Source organism: Muntiacus reevesi, chromosome 4 (genome assembly GCF_963930625.1).
Source record: "Muntiacus reevesi chromosome 4, mMunRee1.1, whole genome shotgun sequence".
In the NCBI taxonomy this organism is placed as follows: Eukaryota; Metazoa; Chordata; class Mammalia; order Artiodactyla; family Cervidae; genus Muntiacus; species Muntiacus reevesi.
Window position 1 is genome coordinate 47,966,749 of NC_089252.1, and position 24,102 is coordinate 47,990,850.

General features: G+C 43.8%; 1 protein-coding gene and 2 non-coding genes across 7 annotated transcripts in view; 1 reads left to right on the plus strand and 2 right to left on the minus strand.

Moving 5' to 3' along the window:
* The window catches only part of MRO (maestro), a 38,961-nt gene extending 16,575 nt beyond the window's left edge, over positions 1 to 22,386 (minus strand). For 4 of the 5 annotated variants that reach the window (XM_065935182.1, XM_065935180.1, XM_065935179.1 and 1 more), the window contains exons 1-3: positions 22,302 to 22,386; positions 6,744 to 6,869; positions 2,215 to 2,332 (exon numbers count right to left, since the gene is read on the minus strand). The gene's annotated coding sequence lies outside the window, so the exon portion shown is untranslated. Of the gene's footprint in view, positions 1 to 2,214; positions 2,333 to 2,555; positions 2,642 to 6,743; positions 6,870 to 22,301 lie in introns of those variants that run through there. The other variant, XM_065935178.1, reaches the window with a different exon arrangement.
* Positions 14,420 to 14,526, plus strand: LOC136167971 (U6 spliceosomal RNA). The gene has a single exon (XR_010663141.1). It is a non-coding gene; the product is annotated as a U6 spliceosomal RNA (small nuclear RNA).
* TRNAF-GAA (transfer RNA phenylalanine (anticodon GAA)) lies at positions 19,181 to 19,252 on the minus strand. The gene has a single exon. It is a non-coding gene; the product is annotated as a tRNA-Phe (tRNA).
* Positions 22,387 to 24,102: the final 1,716 nt, after the last annotated feature.

Consider the following 24,102-nt stretch of genomic DNA (forward strand, 5'->3'; position numbering starts at 1 on the left):
TCTCCGATTTAATTGCTGTCACGTCTAACTCTTTGGAACCCCATGGACCATAGCCCACCAGGCCCCTCTGTCCATGGGATTTCCCAGGCAAGAATACCAGAGTGGGTTGCCATTTCCTTCTCCACAGGTGTTCACAATTCCACTCATAAGCCCACTGGCCCCAAACAGCCGTTCTTCGCTATGAGAGTTGGGTTCTTCTGCTGGGTGACTCAGACGCCTTGTCTAGCATGACTGAGTCCTCTCAGTCCGGAGGACACCTGGACGCCTTGAGCCTAAGGCCAGGCTCTGCTTGGAGTTTTGTTCGCCCCTGTGCACATTCTTCAGTGAATTCTTCCCCGTCTGGAAAGTCCTTCCCTCTGTGCTGATGACCTGCCCCCGATGGGGACAGTTTCTCCATCACAGCGACCCTGAAGCTTGTCTTCATGGCCTCGTTGTGTTCTTACCTAGTCTTCCTGAACAGACATGACTTAGATGAGTTTTGCCCTTTAGGCTGACTCCCAAATGCCTCTGCAGATTTAATTCCTTCTGACTCAAAATGTTAGGTTTATAATCAATAATCTTTTAACTCATTAAAACTAAAAGCTATATTATGAAGACCAAAATTCTTGTCTGTTAGGGAGAGGGAAAGAAATTGGTAGGTTTGCAACAATCCTTCCAACACTGAAGTTATTAATGATGATAATAATATTAGTAGCTACCACTCCTGGACACTTGTGTATGCTAGACACTATATTTAGCACTTTGTATACATTGCAGGAGAGGCTGTTTAGCTGACCTCTACTGAACCGACCTGCCAGGTTAACCATACTCTGCAGGCCCTCTGCGAATGGCACATACCCACCAGTGCTTGTGGCTCATAGTACTCACTTAACTTCTGCTGCGTTAGTCCTCATATGCTTACCAAGAATCAGTTTATAACAGCTGTACTTGTTACTGTAACTGTGAATTTTAACTATTACAGAAACTGATGAAATATGAGAAAGGGAGTTGTTTCTGTGAAAACAAAATTGAATATGTTGGGAGGTTTCAACAATGGGGAAGCGGCCAAAAAAAAAAATGCCGTCCAATTAAGATTTGTGTGGGTGGACAGAAGTTTGAAAACAGTGTTAATAATCTGTAATGATTTACTGGAATTGGAATGTTCGTAGAGAAAGTTCTTTTACCTGAGTCTTCCCAGATGTCTTTAATTTCTCACTACATTGAAAGAAACCCAACCTAGACCTCACAGATGAAGTGTTATGCATGTGGCTTATGCAAAAAAGCTCAAAAAACACCCCCTGGAGGATTCTACGTTCAAAGAAAAGGCCATGGGCCCACATTAAAAACTGGGAAATTCTACCTTTTAAGGTAAAATATTTGATGTCATGTTTTGTATCAATATCATGTTTTATATCAGTAATTCACTCCTTCAACCATAAGTTCTCTAAAATCCATTCCCAATCTCTCAAATAAGAAGTCTTTGTTTTATTTCATTTAACCTTTACAATAATTTTGACAGATAGGTTTACTTATGCCTACTTTAGAGGAGAAACTGAAGTTTAGAGTAATATAGACAACCCATGTCTATGTATGCAGGCTTAGTCACTTCAGTCGTGTCGGACTCTGCAACCCTATGGACTGTAGCCCACCAGGCTACTCTGTTAATGGGATTCTCCAGGAAAGGATACTGGAGTGGGTTGCTATTTCCTCCTCCAGCGGATCTTCCCCACCCAGGGATCAAACCCGGTCTCCTGCATCTCCTGCATGGCAGACAGATTCTTGACCACCTGCCACCTGGTTAGACCATAAACAACTCAAAGTAAAATAGCTACTAGCAGAGAAGAGTTTCAGATGCCAAGACTACACTTCCCATGACTGTGTTCTAAGCCTGTATCCAGCTCCTAGATGATATCCTGCGTGCTGGCCAGGTAAGGACACACCACAGAGACACTTGAGTTGAAAGTATCGGTATCTTTTCAGCCCCACCCTCATCTAAAGCTCTTAATACAATGATCTTAATATAATAATCTATAATCTATTGGCCATAGATTAGCATAGTTTGTGAAAAGAAAAGAAAAAAGTCTTCATCAAATCGCTTACTACAGTTTTACAAAGGGAATATCAACTCTCTGATGCGGTGACCCAAGGGACATTCCAGACAGGTCTGGGGATGCAAGTGGACCGTGGCCTCTTCCAGCCGCAGCCCGGTGGCCCCCGCCGGGAGCCGGCCCTTACCTGCGGTCACGTGGCGATGCGGCAGGTGCGCCGGAGCCCGGGTCACCGCGCAGAGCTGCTGTTCCCGGGGTAGCCGCCTGATGGGATGACTCGGCTCAATTTTCCCAGCCCTGAATTCCTAACATAGAAGAAAGGAAACGAGAAGCAGGGTCTGTTTAGGATAACGGGTCAGCGCAGAGTGCTGGAAAGTCTCAGATGAGGGGAAACAACACAAATCAAAGTTTAGATGGGCTTGAAGGTGGGGAGGGGGCCGACCTCTGATAACCACAGCCCTGTCCTAGGTGGACACAAGCCCCCTTGTATCCTTTCCTTCCCCAGACCGGGATGAGGTGTTTTCCCACCTCTCTGTGCCGTGTTTGCCCCTTATTCGCCCCTCACTCCGAGTCCCACCCACAGTTTCTAAAGGAAGGACTGCAATTCTGAGGCTGCTTCGCCTGCGCGGAATGAGAGGGCCCTGCCCAGCCGCGATCCCGGGGGTGGACGCTAGATGGCGGCATCGCTCAGTGGACCGGTTCCAGGGAGGCCCTGCGAACGGCAGGCGCTGCGGCGCTTCACTCCCTAATCCAGTTGGAATAGTTTTGAATCTCAGGACGGGACACTGTGTTCCCGGCCAAGCGGCTTCATTGTGACTGATTGCTGCACCACCAGCCAGAGCGTTGGCCGTTGATGTCGCTTCCTGCACAGCAAACAGGTCCTGAAAGCACTGATTTGAACTCTCAATAAGGTAAATGATTTATTGGGAAAACCAAGCCAAACAAAAATCCTGTGTATAAAAAGTCCTTGCGCAATTAAAGAGCCTCCCTTCCATCATTCTTTCTTCCCTGGACTCTCCACCCAAGTGCATAAATCTATCTGTTGATAATTATTTACTGTCTGAGTGTGTGTTGGGTAACTTGGGCAACGTGTGGGAAAAAGCAAAAAGTTCTATTTTTTTAAAGTTTCAGGAGCTTCTGGTTATGCTAATAGGTAATGTTTATTGAATATTTCTGAGTGCCAAACACTGGGGTAGATAGTGCATAGACCATCTTGTTTGATTCTTAGGTTAGTACTCTTAATTATGATTCTCATTTTCATAATGGGGAAATTGAAGCACAGAGATGACCTTGCTCAAGGTCGAATGGTTCATTAGTGGCAGAGCTAGAATTCAACCACAAGTGGGCTCATGTCAGAGCTTAGACCCTTAGCCATGATACTGGGCAGTGGGCAAGTTTGGGAAATCTAACTGGGTGACAGTTGGACAAATATAAACTGAAGTATATCAGAGTGGAAGTTTGGAAGACAAAGCAGAGGGAGAGAAAACGGATGCCTTGAGAAAATAAGAATGAGGCTAAAACAAAAGCCTCTTTGGGCATACACGGGCACCCAGATGACCTCTGAAAATGCAGTTTCAACAGGGAAAAGAAACTAGACTACAGAGCTGGGGAAGAGAGAGAGGAATGAAGGCATCTTACTGCAAAAGGAAGGCAATAAAGAAACTAGAGGAGACAGCAAGGTCAAGAAAGGCACTCCGGTGTTGCTGGGTGATTTTAAAATAGAATACAGCTTGGATGTGTTTCAAAACTGTTGCAAAGGAGACATAAGAGGTAGGTAGTGTAAGCAGTAAATAGGAAGATAGGAACCGCTGAATGGAGGGATCAAGGGGACAGGGGAGAGAGTTAGCTCTGGGGGGGAGAGAGAGGACCCTCCCCACCCCCACTCCCCAATTTTTATCTGAAACTGGGAGACAGCCACAGAGATGGAGACGCATCAACGTGAAAATGAGAAGAATGAGCAAGTTCGATTCATCCAAATCAGCCTCTACCTTCTCAGGAAGACCAGAGTTGGATTATCTGCCAAGAGTGGGAATAAGATTGAGGAGGTCATATCCTTGCACCGAACTAATCTATGCAGTGCTTAGGATGACCAAAAAGCAGATAAAATTAAGCCAGGCCACACAAGCAGATGGAGAAATAAAATCTATGCTGCAAGTGTCAAGATTCTCTGCCAAGTCTCACGGGTGACTCAGGACTGAAATATACCTGCCCCCCTGCCCCCATGGACGGAAATACAACAGATAGACTATTAATAACCCCTTAGGTCTAAAGTTTCTTTGTATGCAGGTGTTGAGACATTTGGCAGAGAATTAATGTGTTCCTCATTTGCCAAACGGGAAAACAAAAGGCAGACAAGTTTGCCTGTTTGGCTTCAAGTCATAGAGAAAATCTGGGCACAACCAGAATTGGTAGTCAGGAGCCTTGCTGATCCAAATTCTGCTCTGTTAAACACTTCCCACAAAGAGCATGGACACAGCCAACGACCTCAGAGAGTCCCAGACACAGCAAAATCTGGGAAACATCCAGACCAAGACATAATGCCGAAGCAACAAAGGTTCACCTAATGTGGCCTTGGGTCACAGCACAGCTCTTCTGGGAATTAGAAGCCTCTTTGATAATTCGATTGCAACAGACTGATGTACTTATGACACAGTATCCTTCACATGCTGTAATTATTTCATTTTATTGTTTAACAACTCTATTTTCACTCTCAATTAATATTTCCTTATTGTCGGAAGTTCAGGGGCTTATGCCTCTGGAAAAATCAAAGAGGGTAATTATTGAGTCTGCTGTTACTGATGAAAAAGACAACAGGCAGAACTAAACTGGTCAGCAATTCACTGTCAACTTAGACCTGGCACATGAGGACAAATGGCTGGCAGCAATCAATATGGTTTCCTGTTTAGGGTCAGGATGTTCAGAAGACCCTCCTTCTGTACTTGTGTGTGGTTGCATCAGGAAACTTGCCTAAAGGGGATGGTTTTGAGTTTCTTCCCTCTCATCTTCTTTCAGGAAATACCTCCAGGTCAGGCCAAACTCTCCCTTGATTTTCACTTCTAAAAAGAAATCTAATCAACTGTCTGCTCAGCCACAAATTAGGAATGCCAATTTCTCATTCATTCTTGTTCTTCAGTTGCTCATAGAGCTCCTCGCTTCAACAAGGCAGAGAGCTCCCAGGTACCCTCTGGAGACCGCAGAGGGCAGAGAGAAGACGTGGTCTTCTGTGTCGGTAGAAGTCATTCAGGGCCCAGGAGAGGAGGTGACAAAGAACAGTCCCTCAGGCTAGCCTTGGGTTCCATCCCTGGGTTGGGAAGATCCCCTGGAGAAGGGAAAGCCTGCCCACTCCGGTATACTGACCTGGAGAATTCCATGGACTGTAGAGTCTATGGGGGTCACAAAGTGTTGGACACAACTGAGCGATTTTCACTTTTCACTTTCTACTACAGAGCTGGTTTATTTTAATACAAAAGCAACAGTCTTTTTGTTTCAAATCTTTGAATACAATAGATAGCACTAGGAGATGCACAGGGTTTCTCCCTCTTTAAATCCCTTCCGGCACAGGGAGGCAGGAGCCTACCTACGAAGTCTCTCCAGTTCTACCAACCAAGAGCAAGTAGCTGCTCTCAGCCGTTTCCTTGTCCAGCCCAGCATCTGGCTGCCCTGCGGTCTGTTTTCCTGACTATATCACTTGACAGCCATTGTCAGTACTGAAAGCAAGAATATGTTCCAACTTTTTTGTTAAGTAGCCTGAGATGACCTCGGAAAACTGTTTGCTACTCAACCCAGAAAACCTACAAAGTCATGCAAATCCAGAGGTTCAAATCTTCGTGTTCACTGCCCAGATCATCGAAGTGTGCGTATCTGAAAAGCCGGCAAGTCTCTGAAAGATGTCACTTTGCAGAAGCAACGTGTGCCCCTCCGTCATCCCAGTGGCCGAACACCCAGCCCAAGAGGGCTGGCACAGGGTTGGTGAGCCCTAGAGTGCTACGTGTTTGCCGAAAATGCTTTAACACGCAGAGAGTGATCCTGAACTAATCTGATGTCACTTCTCACTGGGCGCTGAGCTCATCCAGGTGAGCAAAGCCCCAGGGTATGCCTCTGGGTCTACAGAGCTCACAGTCAGAGTAATCCCCATGAACTCCTGCGACTGGCCAGTGAGCCTTACTGAAAAAGGGCAGATGGTTGCACAGAAGAAAACCATGCCCCAGAAGAAACTGAAGAAGCAAAACCTTATGGTGCAGGAATAAATTCAGCATAAAGTAAGTGCAAATAAAAGTAAAAAAAGAAGAAGTTCAAGTTTTTTGTTTGTTTGTTTATGACCCCATGGACAGACTCCTCTGTCTATGCATGGGATTTCCCAGGCAAGAATACTGGAGCAGGTTGCCATTTCCTTCTTTAGGGGATTTTCCAGACCCAGCGATTGAACCTGAGTTAGCAGGCCGATTCTTCTTCTCCTTTTTTTTTTTTTTTTGTCTTCTTCTCCTTTTTTAAGAGTTCAAGTTTAAACATCTTTCCTAGCTGAGACATTAATTACCCACACCATCACCAGTACCCCCACACCATCACCAAAGCCCCTACTACTTGCAAAAATAATCCTAGAAATATGTGAACATTTCCCAGCCCAACTGGTTCAATCTATGGCAATCAATGAACTGTGTTGAGCGACAGTGTTGAATAGAATTGGTTGAATCCAGAAAATATTCCTTGCTGCCTTACCTGAGCTGGGTGATGAGGCCTCCTCCTCGGAACTCATTCTGGTGAAAGACGAAGTGATTACTCCCAGGAACATCGCAGTCCTTTAAACAAGCTCGGGGCTGGCCGTCCGTCAGTTGCATTTTTGTCCTTGAAGATGAAACATAGAGCAGACTGACATTTTATCATGAGTGGGAAATGCATAATAAGGCCTTTTTAGGCTATCTGTCCCTGATAGTTGCTAGAGATTCATTACAGGCCATGCTGTTTTGCAAACTTTGAAAAGTTTTGTGTTCATTTCCTGTTTCTGCAAGGGCCCAGGGAGAGAGCCCCAGGAGCCTCACTGCGGCAGAGACTTGAAACAATAGATAGCCCGAGAGTCAGACCAAGCCCACCAACGCGATCACAGGTCACATTCTCCCTGCTTTTCACATCCCCAGCGTTCTCATGCTCTCCGTCCTGTTGTCTCCCACAGTCCTAGGAAAGGGATCGCTCTCAGGCCTCTCCGACAGCAGGGAGGCTGAGGGGCTGGTAGAGTGAATAGGGGTCTTGCCCAAAGACTCCAAGCTGGTTGATGGACCGGGCTTCCTCTCCTGCTCTGAGCAGCCACAGTCGTGGGAGGGTTCGGCACTCACCTCTACAGGCCGTTCCCACCCTCTGCGGTCTTCCCTTCTCTCACCCCTGACCTTTGCCACCTTGGTTTCTCCTCCCCTCCCCCACCTCCCTTGTCCCCGTCTTCAGTTCGCCGTGGGCATCGCTACACACGCTCCTTCCTCCCCAACGACTTGGTTTTAGGATTGTGTTTACTTTCCCTTCAGTGGTGCGTTTACAGTAGAAGCCAGTAGAATTCCCGACTGATGAGCATGTAGCCATGTGATGACAATGGGAAAGACCTCAGTCACAGTTTGGCCATCAGAACAATACATCCACATTCAGAAGTGCTCTATAACGTGGGCTGGGTCAGAAACCCGGGCTGGGTCAGAAACCCAGGCTGGGGAACGTTCCCGGCAGCCTAGGGGTTAAGGCTCTGTCTGCCGCTGCAAGTTCGATACTGGTGATACTGGTCAGGGGAACGAAGGTCACACATGTCACGGGATGGGGTCAAACATTAAAAAAAAAGAAAAAGAAAGAAAGAGATCCAGGCTGCGACTGGGACGGTTGACTCTTCTTTGAGAGACTGGTGAAAATTATAATACTAGAGCACTCTTTCTAATAGCCCACAACAGATGTATTTCAACAATTCCATCTTTGATCCCACAATACCAACATCCCACCATAGCTCCATCACAGTATTCCTACACCTTTCCTGATATTGCTCACTTAACCCCTCCAGAGAAGAACAAAAGAAGTCAGTTTGATCAACACACATCTGCTTAGGAATCAAGTCTGTAGGCTTTTAGGTTCTACAGCAGCTGCTTCTCTTTCCTGCTGGTCTTTGTTCCTTCGAGAAACGATACATTAGATGGTCCCCTGGAAGGAAGGGGGAGGAGGTAGCAGGCAAATCGCCCAGTTTTGCCCTGGCTGTGCTGGGTCTTGGCTGCTGCACTCAGACCCTCTCTGGCTGTGGGGAGCAGGGGCTACTCCCTAGGTAGTGGTGCATGAGCTGCTCATCGCCGTGGCTTCTCTCGTTGCGGAGCACGGGCCCTAGGGCACGGGGGCTTTGGTAGTTGCAGCTCCCAGGCTCTAGAGTGCAGGCTCAACAGTTGCGGCCCACAGTCTTACTTGCTCCGAGGCATGGGAGATTGTTCCCGGACCAGGGATCAAACCTGTGTCCCCTGCGCAGGCAGGCAGATTCTTTCCCACTGAGCCACCAGGAAGCCCCCATGTGCCCTTTGACTCAGTAATTCTGTTGCTCGTTGTTCACCCAGGGCAGAGATGATTTTTTGTAAATTAGACAAAAAGGATTTCTTCCTCAAGACACTTTATGTTTATCTGCCAGAAAATTATCATAATAAGTATTTGCATTTGTGACATCCACCTGAAACTAACACAACATTGTAAATCAACTATAGGCCAATAAAAAAATCTTTAAATAGAATGAAAAATTTAAAAACTAAAGTTATGACGTCTACAAAGTGATATATGCCCCTACAAAGGAGTCACTTTGTGTAGTGTACAACCTGTACAACTGTCCACGTTGGCCCTGCCTGCATGCATGTTCAGTGGCTTCAGTCGTGTCCGACTCTTTGTGATTCCATGGACTGTAGCCTGTCAGGTTCCTCTGTCCATGGGGATTCTCCAGGCAAGAATACTGGAGTGGGTTGCTATGCCCTCCTCCAGGAGATCTTCCTGATCCAGGGATCAAACCGACGTCTCTTATGTCTCCTGCATTGCCAGGAAGGTTCTTTACCACTAGCGCCACCTGGGACGCCCACATTAACCCTGGTTACCTTATAAATACATACGAAGGACAGCATCAGGATATATGTTAAAAAATCTTGATAGAAACTTTTTTTGTAATAACAAAATGATTGTTGTGATGTCCATCGGTAGGGGACAGTTTACATAAAAATTTAGGGTATGTTTATATAATGGAATTCTAGGGAACCTTACAGGAATAAAAAAGTAGATTTATCAGTTCGGTTCAGCTCAGTCAATCAATCAGTCCTGTCCGACCCTTTGCAACCCCATGGACTGTAGCACACCAGGCTTCCCTGTCCATCACCAAGTCTCGGAGTTTACTCAAACTCATGTCCATGGAATCGGTGATGCCATCCAACCATCTCATCCTCTGTCGTCCCCTTCTCTTCCCACCTTCAATCTTTCCTAGCATCAGGGTCTTTTCAAATGAGGCTCTTCGCATCAAGTGGACAAAGTATTGGAGTTTCAGCTTCAGCATCAGTCCTTCCAATGGATATTCAGGACGGATTTCCCTTAGGATGGACTGGTTGGATCTCCTTGCAGTCCAAGGGACTCTCAAGAGTCTTCTCCAACACCACAGTTCAAAAGCATCAATTCTTTGGTGCTCAGGTTTCTTTATAGTCCAACTCTCACATCCATACATGACTACTGGAAAAACCATAGCCTTGACTAGACGGACCTTTGTTGGCAAAGTAATGTCTCTGCTTTTTAATATGCTGTCTAGGTTGGTAATAACTTTGTTTCCAAGAAGTAAGAGTCTTTTTAATTTCATGGCTGCAATCACCATCTGCAGTGATTTTGGAGCCCCCCAAAAATGAAGTCTGACACTGTTTCCATTGTCTCCCCATCTATTTCCCATGACGTGATGGCACCAGAAGCCATGATCTTAGTTTTCTGAATTTTGAGCTTTAAGTCAACTTTTTCACTCTCCTCTTTCATTTTCACCAAAGGCTCTTCAGTTCTTCTTTACTTTCTGCCATAAGGGTGGTGTCATCTGCATATCTGAGGTGACTGATACTTCTCCCAGAAATCTTGATTCCAGCTTGTGCTTCATTCAGCCCAGCGTTTCTCATGATGTACTCTGCATATAAGTTAAATAAGCAGAGTGATAATATACAGCCTTGACGTACTCCTTTCCCGATTTGGAACCAGTCTGTTGTTCCATATCCAGTTCTAACTGTTGCTCTCTGACCTGCATATAGGTTTCTCAAGAGGCAGGTCAGGTGGTCTGGTATTCCCATCTCTTTCAGAATTTTCCACAGTTTATTGTGATCCACACAGTCAAAGGCTTTGGCATAGTCAATAAAGCAGATATAGATGTTTTTCTGGAACTCTCTTGCTTTTACGATGACCCAGCAGATGTTGGCAATTTGATCTCTGGTTCCTCTGCCTTTTCTAAAACCAACTTGAACATCTGGAAGTTCACGGTTCACATACTGTTGAAGTCTGGCTTGGAGAATTTTGAGCATTACTTTGCTAGTGTGTGAGATGAGTGCAATTGTGCAGTAGTTTGAGCATTCTTTGGCATTGCCTTTCTTTGAAATTGGAATGAAAACTGACCTTTTCCAGTCCTGGCCACTGTAGATCTATATGTGCTGATATAAAGAAATGTTCAAGATATATTACTAAGTAAAAAAGGCAAGGTTCAGAGGAGAATATATTATAACTCAATGTTGTAAAATTTTTAAAAGAAATCTGATATAGCCTTTTTTTTTCTTCCAAGACACTCAAGAAATCAATAGGAGTCTCTTTGGAGAAGAATAACGGGGAGGAAGGAAGCTTTTCGTTCAAATGTATACCTTTTTGTGTACTTTGAATTTTTCTTACCAAATGTATTTATTGCTTTCAATTAAAAAAAAATCAACAGGGGTAATCAGAATAGAAATTTACAGGTCTTTTAAAATTTTTATTTATTTTATAAATGTTTATTTATTTATTTGGCTACACTGGGTCTTAGTTGCATACATGGGATCCTCAGCTGCAGCCTGTGAGTTCTAACTCCCTGACCAGAGATGCAACTGGAGCCCCCAGCGTTGGGAGTGGAGTCTTAGCCACTGGAGCACCAGGGAAGTCCTTACAGATCTTTTTTAATTCTTGCACTTTTGAGCATAAAAATATCTAAGGAACATTTTTTAATTGCTGTGCACATCCTCCCATAGAATACATTTTAAAAATAAACTATGGTGTTTTTTTTGGTTTGTAAATATTGTTGCTAAAATTTTTTTTAGTAAAAGTTCAATTTATAAATATTTAAGGTAACTTGAGAAATACATAGTAAAAAAGAGAACAAAGCCCAGTACAAAGATTTAGCTAATATGCAAACTCCTGGTTTATCTAAATTTGACATATTCAATCTACTTAACTGATTTGCTTCACGTGGTAAATTTTTTTTTATAAAATTCAGCATACCACCCTGGTTACCTTTGTCAAGGGCATAAATGTATCACTCAGCCTCCAGTGTTCTGTGTTCTGTCTTGTAGCAGTGGGGCTGAGGAGTGGGAGTGGGTAGGAAGCTGGTGGAGGAACGGAAAGACAGAATCCTCTGCACCTCTTAGGACATTTCCACCTCTCACTTTGTGCCTCTGAAAACAGAGACTAAACTCATGTTTGGGTGTAAATTCAGCTCATCCTGAGTTGCCTGTCATTTAAAACTGAGGGACCCGGTAGAAAGCTGATAATTGTATGTCATTTCACTTTATAATACAAAGTGGGCGTAGAAGAATCAGATGAGCTGTCTTTCTCCCTTTGATCTCTGGAGAAAAGAGAATTCTAATCGTTCCTCTCTATTTGTTCTTGAATTTAAAACTTCGTTAGAATGAAAAAAAAAACTGAATTCATTATTACAAATTTTGTGCCAAGAATTCACTCTCCCCAAATGAATATTTATTTAGGCATAATATACATAATTCCAAAAAGAAAAAGAGAGAGAAGGAAAGAATGATTGTTCTTGGATGAGCAGAAGTGACATTGAATATCATTAAGTAAGTAGCAACCCCAACTCTAACAATAAAGTGACATTTCTATTTTTTTTTTATAAGGAAGAACTATTTGTATTTCTTTTAAAAGTCTCTCTGGGATGTAGGAGGAGAACACACTGAATGTGATAACTTTTACAGAACATTTTTCTACTTCGGAGCTTGGTGAATCATGCATTTGTTCCAGTGTTAAGAGTATCAGACCTTGATTTTGATTACAAGTTATACACATTCTACACATTGGAAAGTAAGTTTTAAATACTGAACTCCAGGGGAAGGTCTTCCCTCGACCCATTAATGTAACAAATACACTTTCTACTTTGCTGAATTTCTGTTTGGAGACATGATTTAGAGCCCAGTGTTTATTTGCTGACCACATTTGCCCTGTGTGCCCCCCGACTGTGTCATTAAACAAATATTTATTCATTCAATAAACATTTATTGAGAGTCTCCTCTGTGCCAGGCTCTCTGCTCAACACGAGGACATAGGGAAGATGAAAATAAATATATAAATACAAAGACATGATCCCTGCCCCCTAAGAGGTCACAGGCTGGCAGGTTACGGGCTTTTCCATCCAACGTCCATGAGGATGATTTTTCCTGTGCATTTCGGGCCAGGACTGAAGTAAGGCCAACTTACCCAGTAGGACAAAATTCTAGGAGCCGCTCATTCCCAGGGGTGAGCAAAGGCAGACGGCATCCCCTGGCCACCTGGCTGCCTGAGCTGCCCACACGGCCTTTTCCTCCCATCTGCTGCCCTTCTCCCAGTTCACTGACACACTCACGCTTATCTCAGTCACTCCCCGAAAGTGTTTACACTCGGGGTCTATTTCTCATGCCCAGGTTACCCTCCCAGTAACCATCCTGAATTTAACCATTTCTTCCAGGCCTTGTTCAATCCCCACCTTGAACGTCCTTCCCAGGCCTAAGAGCCTGGTCAGTTTCTCCCCACGCACTTGCATTCCTGCAATGGCCTTTATCACCAGCCAACTTTTTAAAAACTAGTTTTAATTTTTTTGGAGACACTGCTTTGGGAGAGACCCCTGGTCTTCTCCTTACTTGTTCAGTTGCTCAGTTGTGTCTGACTCTCTGTGCCTCTGCGGACTGCAGCACACCAGGCTTCCCTGTCCTTCACCATCTCCTGAAGTTTGCTCACATTCACGTCCATTGAGTCGGTGATACTCTAACCATCTCATCTTCTGCCATCTGCTTCTCCTTTTGCCTTCAATCTTTCCCAGCTTCAGAGTCTTATTGTAAGTAATAAGTCTTTCCTTTTCCCCAAAAAAAATTTTTTTAATTTTTAATTGAAGTATAGGGTTTTGTTTGGGGTTCTTTTTTCTTTTGGTCATGCCACAGCTTGTGAGATCTGAGTTCTATACTATATAGTAGGCTTCCCAGGTGGTGCTAGTGGTAAAGAACCCAATTGCCAATGCAGGAGAGAGAAGAGACCCAGGGATCGAACCCAGGAATCAGGAAGATCCCCTGGAGAAGGCCATGGCAACCCACTCCAGTATTCTTGCTTAGAGAATCCCATGGACTGTAGCCCGCCAGGCTCCTCTGTCACAAAGAGTCGGACACAGCTGCAGCGACTTAGCGCACATGCATACTATATATATATACTATATACCATAATATATGGTATATTCTTTTTCAGATTCTTTTCCATTATAGGTTATTACAAGATTAACACCAGCCATTTGTATTCAGTTTATTACATAAGAACCTGTCTCCCCAACCTGGGGTCGGGTGCCCGTGGAAAGCAAGGCTTGTGTTCCAGTCTTTGCAGACTTCACTCCAAACCTTCGGGACCCAGTACAGCGCTTTAATGGGTGTGTGTCTTAGTCCACGCAGGTTGCTGTAACAGATACCACCGACCGCGTGGTTTGACAACAGACACCTGTACTTCTCACGGTTCTCACAGCTCACAGGAGGCAGTGAAGCCCAAGGAGCCAGCCGCGCAGTGGCTGCCGAGGACTGGCCTCCTGGTTGGCAGACGGCTGGCTGTCTTCTTGCTGTGTTTTCACACAGAAGCAAGTTCTCTCTCAGCTCTCCTTGGTAAGGGCGCCAACCCCTTTCCTGAGGGCTCTGCTCTCAGCACCCCGTCACCTCGCAAAGGCCACACTTCCAAATACCATCACACTGGGAACTAAGTTTCAACATAAGGATTTAGGGAGGAGCCCAAATAGTCCCGTAGACCAGTGTTTTAGCAAATGATTCCTTTATTTATCTGATTCTTTACAATCTTCAGCACATTTTTAGGGATTCTTTTTGCTTTAACAAAAGCAAACATTGATCTAAGTCATTCCCAGCACTTGAATTTAATTCTACAGAAGCAAAATAGAAATTGTAAGAAGTTAGCTTGCTGTGCTCACTTCGGCAGCACATATACTAAAATTGGAACAATACAGAGAAGATTAGCATGGCCCCTGTGCAAGGATGACACGCAAATTCGTGAAACGTTCCATATTTTTTCACAGCAGGATCCTCTATGACCCACCTCCCAGAATATTGGGAATAAAAGCAAAAATAAACAAATGGGACCTAATTAAACTTAAAAGCTTTTGCACAACAAAGGAAACTATAAGCAAGGTGAAAAGACAGCCTTCAGATTGGGAGAAAACAATAGCAAATGAAGCAACAGACAAAGGATTAATCTCAAAAATATACAAGCAACTCCTGCAGCTCAATTCCAGAAAAATAAATGACCCAATCCAAAAATGGGCCAAAGAACTAAACAGCCGTTTCTCCAAAGAAGACATACAGATGGCTAACAAACACATGAAAAGATGCTCAACATCACTCATTATCAGAGAAATGCAAATCAAAACCACAACGAGGTACCATTACACCCCAGTCAGGATGGCTGCTATCCAAAAGTCTACAAGCAATAAATGCTGGAGAGGGTGTGGAGAAAAGGGAACCCTTTTACACTGTTGGTGGGAATGCAAACTAGTACAGCTGCTATGGAGAACAGTGTGGAGATTTCTTAAAAAACTGGAAATAGAACTGCCATGTGACCCAGCAATCCCATTTCTGGGCATACACACCAAGGAAACCAGATCTGAAAGAGACACGTGCACCCCAATGTTCATCGCAGCGCTGTTTATAATAGCCAGGACATGGAAGCAACCTAGATGCCCATCAGCAGACGAATGGATAAGGAAGCTGTGGTACATATACACCATGGAATATTACTCAGCCATCAAAAAGAATTCATTTGAATCAGTCCTAATGAGATGGATTAAACTGGAGCCCATTATACAAAGTGAAGTAAGCCAGAAAGATAAAGACCAATACAGTATACTAACACATATATATGGAATTTAGAAACATGGTAACTATAACCCTATATGCAAAACAGAAAAAGAGACACAGATGTACAGAACAGACTTTTGGACTCTGTGGGAGAAGGCAAGGGTGGGATGTTTCGAGAGAACAGCATCGAAACATATATATTATCTTGGGTGAAACAGATCACCAGCCCAGGTTGGATGCATGAGATAAGTGCTCGGGCCTGGTGCACTGGGAAGACCCAGAGGGATCAGGTGGAGAGGGAGGTGGGAGGAGGGATCGGGATGGGGAATACATGTAAATCCATGGCTGATTCATGTCAATGTATGACAAAAACCACTACAATATTGTAAAGTAATTAGCCTCCAACTAATAAAAATAAATGGAAAAAAAAAAGAAGTTAGCTTGCTAAAAAAGAAGAAAAAATGTGTGTGTGTTTTTTTCCCTAGCAGCTAATTAAATGCAACAACAGATTAAGTAAATGAACATTTTGTTCAGCACTAATTTCCTCTGTGTGGCAGGGAGGGAGTAAATTGGTTAGGACAAAATAGGCTTTCTATTTATGGTGTAAGAGATGGCCACTGGGTGAAGGTCTATGGGCTACTACTGAATGGCTTCTAATAAAGAATCACCCTGGTGACCCTCTTCAAACTGGGCAACAATCGCAAGATCTTCTCTTTCCTGGTGATGATAATGTGTTGTGGAATAGAATTGGATGCAGCCAATTTTATAAGTAGCGTTTTCTATGTATTGCTAAGGCACTCCCTCATTGTCGGAAATACCACACATCCAGCACAGACGGGCATCTAAGCACATGAGTTAGAGTACTTCTCAAGATGGTGCCATTCATGGGCTGTGTTTAAAGTGGGTAATGAACATAGACCCACTAGATAGCAGAGGGAACTCTGCTCAATGTTATGTGGCAGCCTGAACAGGAGGGGAGTTTGGGGAATAATGGATACATGCATATGTACGGCTGGGTCCCTTTGCTGTCCGCCTGAAACTGTCACATTATTGATCAGCTGTACTCCAACACAAAATAAAAAAAAACAGATGGTGTCCTGGAGGAGTTAGTGGGCTGGGGCCCTTAGCATAGTTTTTACTAATGGCATTCGCTCTGTACAGTGGCATTTGATCTATCACAATTATTTCGGTATTGATCCCACCTGAGCTTTTGTGAAATCCATCCTAGAATTAACCGAATGGACCAAAGCTTGAATCTGCCCAATCACTGGCCTCGAGACTAGTCATTCCCTCTTCTTGCTGTTGCAGTACGCTAAGGGCCTGTCGGAGGAGACGTTTGTCTTCATCCGGTGACTATATAATGCAGTTTAATTTTGGTAATATAGTTTAGGCCAGCAAATTCAGAATACTGAGTAGAAACGCCTATCTTTCTTGGAAGATGTTAGCTAAAATTCTCTGTGATCTGTTTTTCCTCCTTCTTCCCTCCACATCCAGGCATCAATCCTCTTCCGCCTTAAAGACGTAAAACTCAAAAGAAGCACCACTTGCTGAATGTAGAACAGTACAGAGTGTCTCTAATCCATGATGACTTTACAACTGCCATCAATATAGGTTTTGTCAACCAGGAACGGTTCCAAATGTGGAAGCACCCGGTCACCTTCGGGAGACGTGCTCTGGAACGTGGGAACATTATAGCCAGAAGGTGAATAAACGGAAGCTCACACTGCTCAGTATATGTGTTTCTGAAATCAAGGAGATTTTTAAATTAGTTGGAAGTTGATTGTTTTAAAGGAAATAGGAATGAAGAATTATTGATTTTTATCTGCTTGAAAATTTTGACTTTAGGGCTTCCAAAAAGTATGGAGGGTCCTCAAAAAATTAAAACTAACTACCAAACATATCTATGAAATGGAAACAGACTCACAGATAAAGAGAACAGACCTGTGGTTGCCAAGAGGGAAGTGCAATGGGGAAAGGAAGGATTGGGAGTTCGGAATTAGTAGATGCAAACTATTATATACAGGATGGATAAACAACGAGGTCCTACTATATGGCACAGGGAACTGTATTCAATACCGTGTGATAAAACATAATGGAAAAGAATAGAAAAAGAATATATATATATATAATTGAATCACTTTGCTGTATAGCAAAAATTAACACAACATTGTAAATCAGCTATACTTGATAAGTTTTTTTTAATAAATAAAATCATTTTCATAAAGTCCACTTTTTCTTTTTTGCGGCTTTTTTTTCCTGAATAAGTTAACTGTCTGTATTTTTCCTATTAATACCATTCAAACCAGTATCATTTAATCTTTCTACAAACGTTGACAAAGCTCTTATTTTGTGCCTCATTCTGGGAATGTAAAAATGGAGAAGAAACCATGTTTTTGGTCTATAAGCAGTTTATAATGTAGAAGAGCCAGATTTATAAGCCAATAACATAAGAAATTGGGTGTCGTATGTCTACCAGAGAATTATAAGGGTGGAGGACAGAAAGGCCAGAGTCATCAGTTCCTGATGAAATAGAGTCAGAATTTAAGAATCTGAGTCTTTAACATCAGAGACCTTTTCCACAACTAGCATTTTCTGAATTGATTGTATCTTCAAGGACTCCTCAGATGTATCTTCCCTTAGTTAACAGTGGCATATGTCAAAACTCTTAGTTCTTTGGTTATATCGTGTCTTAGGTGAAGTACACGGGATTTTTTAGTCGAAGCATGAGAGATCTTGCGCCCCAACCAGGGATCAAACCTGGGCCCCCTGCATTGATCCAGCACTCTTAGCCACTGGATCACCAGGGTAGGCCCTGTCATAAGCTCTTTAATAAAGTCCTGTTAGTTGGGGAAACCCTTTGTGTTTGCAGTGATGACAGATCTATTTGTCATTGTCTGTCTTGACGATTGCTGGTTTATAGGAAAATAGCCAAAAGGCAAATGTGAATTCCTACTTTCCTTCAAGGTCAATGGGAAGTCACTGACTTTTTCTCTTCGGTCACTTTGCTCTCCTGACGAACAGGAGCACACAGCACTAGCAAGTGAGCAGGCGTCTACTTGTGATCTCCAAGTTCTGAATTCGTTTCCTCAACTTTTAGCTAAATATGGATGAAATTTAAAATTCAGTGACTTCTTATATCAACGAGTGCTTCTGACCTGCAGATTGTGACTCATTAACAGGTCATGAAATCAGTTCAGTGGGTCTTAATCAGCTTTTATAAAAAGAAGTAGAATAGAAGAAAGTAAAATGGAAAATATCAGAATGCATTTCATCAAATAAGATAAAAATTGGTGAAACTTTTTATTCCCACTTGTGTGTGTGTGTGGTCACAACATAAACTGTATTTCTTACTGCGTAAGAAATTAAGTCACTGATCTAGACTCTAATCCTCATAAAGACATTGATAACCATCTAGCAAATATTTGTTGAATCGACCTGATTTGTACGTATGTTTGTAGATTTACTCAACAAACACTAAGCCTGTATGTGTATATGACATCGACCATTGCGACCCCTCATTTAAATTTTGTGAAAATGAAGGATGAGAGCAGGCTTTCAAAGGTTAACCAGCTTCAGTAAATGCTCTTTTTTTTTTTAAAGAATAAATCATTCTGTTTACCAGGACTGCTTGATAACCTTAATTTGGCTCAGCCCCCACCTGCTGTATAAAATAGACCCTAAAGTCTCTAAACAGTGTCCTGAACAGATCCTACAAAGCAGGAAGCCCCTGAGAAAGAAAGAAAGTAAAGAAGCTCAGTCATGTCCAACTCTTTGTGACCCCATGCACTGTAGCCTACCAGGGTCCTCCGTCCATGGAATTTTCCAGGCAAGAGTACTGGAGTGGGTTGCCATTTCCTTCTCCAGGGGATCTTCCCAACCCAGGGATTGAACCCGGGCCTCCTGCACTTCAGGCAGACGCTTTACCATCTGAGCCACCAGGGAAGCCCCTGGGTCATAAGCAAACAGAAGTTTCAGGTCCTAATCTGTCCTGTGCTAGCCCAAACTGCTGCCTAACAGCCAATCCGGCCACTCGGCACGAGCTCTTGGCCCCTGAGCATAGATGCTGTCACAGGTACCTGTCCCTGGCGTTCTCTTTCACGCCGTGGATGCTGAGCGCTGGTTTTTTCTGGCTGTGATGACCGCCCACCCCACCGGCACTGTCATCATAGGCGTCGCTCTTCCCGGGAGCCGCAACCTCCCCGTCCCTCGCTGGGCAGGGCCACCACTATCCGAACTCCCAGTGCCCACGCCGCTCACAGGCTGTACCCAGCTTGCAGATCTGGGCCAAGCCTGCAGGGGCCTGCACCATCCCATCTGCCCTTCTGTGCTTCCGTCTCCCTGCTGTGTGCGCTAGATCATCCCTGCCTGAGGGTCCAGGGGAGGAGAGTGGGGTGTTGGGAGGAGACTGGGGGGTGGGGGGTTGTGGCAGGGGTATCTGGTGATGAATGCAGTCAATAAGCCTCAGCCTCTGACCTGCTTGCAGCCCGGTGGAGGGGATCAGATCGTGATGGTCCACAGATAAACATGAACGCTCAAACTTCCTTAAGGGGGTACTCCTCAGAAACTGAAGAGAAATTCTTGATCACTCCTGTGTGATCTGGAAGATCAATTGCATTCCAGAATCTTCTAGTTTAAAAAAAGCTAGCAAGCAGCAAGGAGGTTTTAATCTGTCATTTGTCTGGTTTTTGGCACTGCAGCAAAATGGCTAAATCTAGATCTGGGATCAAATCCCAGCTTTGTCACTTAACATCACTTAACCTGCTAAGCCTCAGTTTCTCTATCTATAAAATAGGGATAATTCCACAACCTACCACATTAGGTTCTTATGAGCATAAGTTTAAGAGAACCGATCTTAAGTACCGAGTATAGTATCTGGCTCATAGGTGAACAGAGCAGGACCCCGTGGTCCTTGGCCCGCATGTCCTCTGCCTGCCCTTTACAGTCTGTGAAAAACTTCAGCCAATAAATAAGTTTAATCAAGGAAGTGAGAATGTGCAGAAACAAAGGAAAACAGTCAAAGGAGACCAAATAATAACGGTTTAGTCATTAAGCATAGTCAAGGACCTTTAGTTCCTTCTCAAGGACTCTAGATAATATTCTGAGCCATATCCTGTGAGCTGTCTTACAGATACCGAAACCAGCACCAGGAGGAGAAGTTAACTATGCCATGGCCGATTGTAGATGACATGAGCTGCCACAGTTCTGAGAACTGGCCTCAACAATGGAAGCAAACAGACCCTGAACTGAAGATCAACTGTATGTAAAACAATCGAGATGACACTGGTCAGACAGCTGATGAACAATTTCAAGATGACTGTCAGAGCTGACTGTGCTATTTCTGCTTGTAGACCTCTCCATCTGTCTACAAACGCTCTAACCCCCTGATCGTTAGTTGTGGGGAGTCAACCTTTGGACAGGATGGCCTTCCCTGTTTGCCAGCATCCAAAATACAGCAAACTTTCCTTTCCACTAAGTATTGGCTTTTGAGCAGAGAGCAGCCAGGCCACACTTTCAGTTACAAAAGGAAACAATAAATGTTCATTATCATTGTTACAATTATTAGCAACTATGAGAACTGGTCAAAGAGTAGGATAAGGTAATTCAGACTAAGACAAATAATAGAGAGTTTATAGACTTGTGTCCTTACTTCAAAGTGGAAATTAAATTTTCTGTGTTTCAGTGTATCCTACTTGTCTGCTTGCACACATAACAAAGCATAAGGGACATAGCATACAGTGGAAAGAACATGGACTTCAAAGTCAGACTGTGCTCACATCCCTCTTTTACTTCCTGGGACATTTGGGCAAATCACCTAACCTCTCTGAGCCTCAGGGTACATGTGTGCATAGTCGCTCAGTCTTGTCTAGCTCTTTGTGACCCCATGGACTTATAGCCTTCCAGGCTCCTCTTTCCATGGGATTTTTTCAGGCAAGAACACTGGACTGGTTTGCCATTTCCTCCTCCAGGGGAATCTTCCTGACCCAGGGATCGAACCCGTGTCTCCTGCCTCTTCTGCATTGCAGGCAGATTGTTTTACTGCTGAGTCTCCAGAGAAGCCCCGAGCATCAGTGCATTCATCTACAAAATGGAGTCATAATAAACTTGTAGGATTGTGCTGAGGATTCAAAAAACCTCCTCTCATCTCCTTCTTTCCCAGGCTGACAGCCTGTCCTATGTGCACAAACAATTCTTAACCCTATAGGAGCCCTTAGCACGTTGTACCGTATTATCTCCCCCACCATAGCGTAAACATCTTGATTGGAGTGAGCCTGTTTTGTTTGCCTTTCAATCTCTGGTATTTAGTGAGGTCCTTGGATATAGCTGGTGACCAGCAAAAGCTTGCTAGCTGACTGAACGAATCACTGAAAATGGCAGAAAAATAGTTGATAGGAAAAAGAAATTCATTTACTCCCCATATTCCAGAACAAGCTTAATAGCTCTTTCATAAGCGAATTGTGTTGTATGCTGAGATTTTCTCACTGTAGTAGAGGTAATCCAATTCGTGCTTCATCTAATCTTCAAATAAGTGGTATTACCATGCATCCCACCATCTTCCCACGTCCTCTGGTTCTGTGTTTTCTGACCTTGCTTCTAAACTTTCTGCTGAATGGAAATCTTTTCTTATATTATCATTACAGAAATAAAACATGGTCACAAAAAATCACAAGTCTGGAAAAGTTAAACTAAAAATAAAACTAAAATACTCCAAACTCTACCAACAAATTATTGTTAATATTTTAGGTATAAGCTTCTAAGATTTTTTTTTACACAACCTTATCGAAATACAATTCATTATATTGTTGTACTAGCATTAGTTTGTATTACTAATTGTATTATTGTATTAGTTTGTTAGGACAAGATATCAGTTAGGGTTCTCCAGTGAAACAGTAAAGGGTGTCTGTGTGTGCGTGTGTGAGAGAGAGAGAGAGAAAGAGACAGAGAGACAGAAAGAGAGAGATTTGTTGATTAATTTTAAGGAATCGTCTCACACAATTGTGGAGGTGCAAGTCCAAAATCGACAGGGTAGGCCAGCAGGCTGGAGACCCGGGGAGGAACTGCAGCCCAAACGCGGTCTTCTGGCAGAACTCCTTGCTCAGGAACGTCAGTCTTTGTTCTATTAAGGCTTTGATTGATTGGATGAGACTCACCCACATTAGGGAAGGTAAACAGCTTTACTCAAAGTCCACCATTCAAACATTCATCTCATTCAAAAACACTTTGACAGAAAACTCCAAAATAATGTTTAACCAAATATATGGGCACTGGTTGTTCTGCCAAGTTGATGCTTAAAAGTAACCTTTGCAGGCAGCCATGACAAAATATCACAAACTGCGTGGCTTAAAGCCTAGGAGTTACTTTGCCACAAATCTGGAGTGTTCAAGTCTAAGATTAAGGTGTTTGCATCATTGTTTTTTTCTGAGGCCACTCTCCTTGGCTTGCAGATGACCATCTTCTCCCTGGAACTCCACATGGTCTTTCCTCTGTGTGTCTGTGTCTTAATTTCCTCTTCTTAAATAGACACCAGTCATATTGGACTAGTCTTCATCCTAGTGACCTCTTTTTAAATGAACTGCTTCTTTAAAGACCCTCTCTCCAAATATAGTCACATTATGAAAGGCTGAGGGTTAAGACCTCAACAAATGGCTTTTGAGAGGGACACAATTCAGCCTGTAAAGGTACCATTCTGAAACTGAGCAGGACCCTGTGGGGCCCTCCTGGTACAAAGACTTTCTGTGTCCCCTGTTTCTCGTTTGCAAAGAAAAGGCTTCAGCCTTCTAGACCTTCCCTGAGTACCAAAAGACAGACTCAAACAGTTGTTAACCAGGGAAGTGAGGGGATGCATAAACAAAGGAAGAGTAGTCAAGAAACAATAGTGCAGCAATAAAGCAGAGTCCTTTTGAACTGTGGTGTTGGAGAAGACTCTTGAGAGTCCCTTGGACTGCAAGGAGATCCAACGAGTCAATCCTAAAGGAGATCAACCCTGAATATTCATTGGAAGGACTGATGCTGAAGTTGAAGCTCCCATGCTTTGGCCACCTGATGCAAATAGCCAACTCATTGGAAAAGACCCTGCTGCTGGGAAAGATCAAAAGCAGGAGGAGAAGGGGATGAGAGGATGAGAAGGTTGGATGGCATCACTGACTCAGTGAACATGAGTTTTAGCAAACTGCATGAGATGGTGAAGGACAGGGAGGCCTGGTGTACTGCAGTCCATGGGGTTACAAAGAGTCAGACACGACTGAGCAACCGAACAACAACAAAGCAGAGTCCTAGTTCCTCCTCTAGCAAGGATTCTTAACTGAGCGCAGAAGAACTGATGCTTCTGAACCGTGGTATTGGAGAAGACTCTTGAGAGTCCCTGGGACTGCAAGGAGATCCAACCAGTCCATCCTAAAGGAGATCAGTCCTGGGTGTTCATTGGCAGGACTGATGTTGAAGCTGAAACTCCAATATTTTGGCCACCTGATGCAAAGAGCTGACTTATTGGAAAAGACTCTGATGCTGGGAGGGATTGGGGGCAGGAGGAGAAGGGGATGACAGAGGATGAGATGGTTGGATGGCATCACCGACTCAATGGACATGGGTTTGGGTGGACTCTGGGAGTTGGTGATGGACAGGGAGGCCTGGTGAGCTGCAGTTCATGGGGTCGCAAAGAGTCAGACACGACTGAGCAACTGAACTGACTGAACTGAACTGAGTTCCTCCTCAAGCAATATAATACATCTCCAAGTTCTTCCACAGAAACTAAGGCCTCCACCCTTAGTTGTTGGAGGATGATAACCACATGCTGA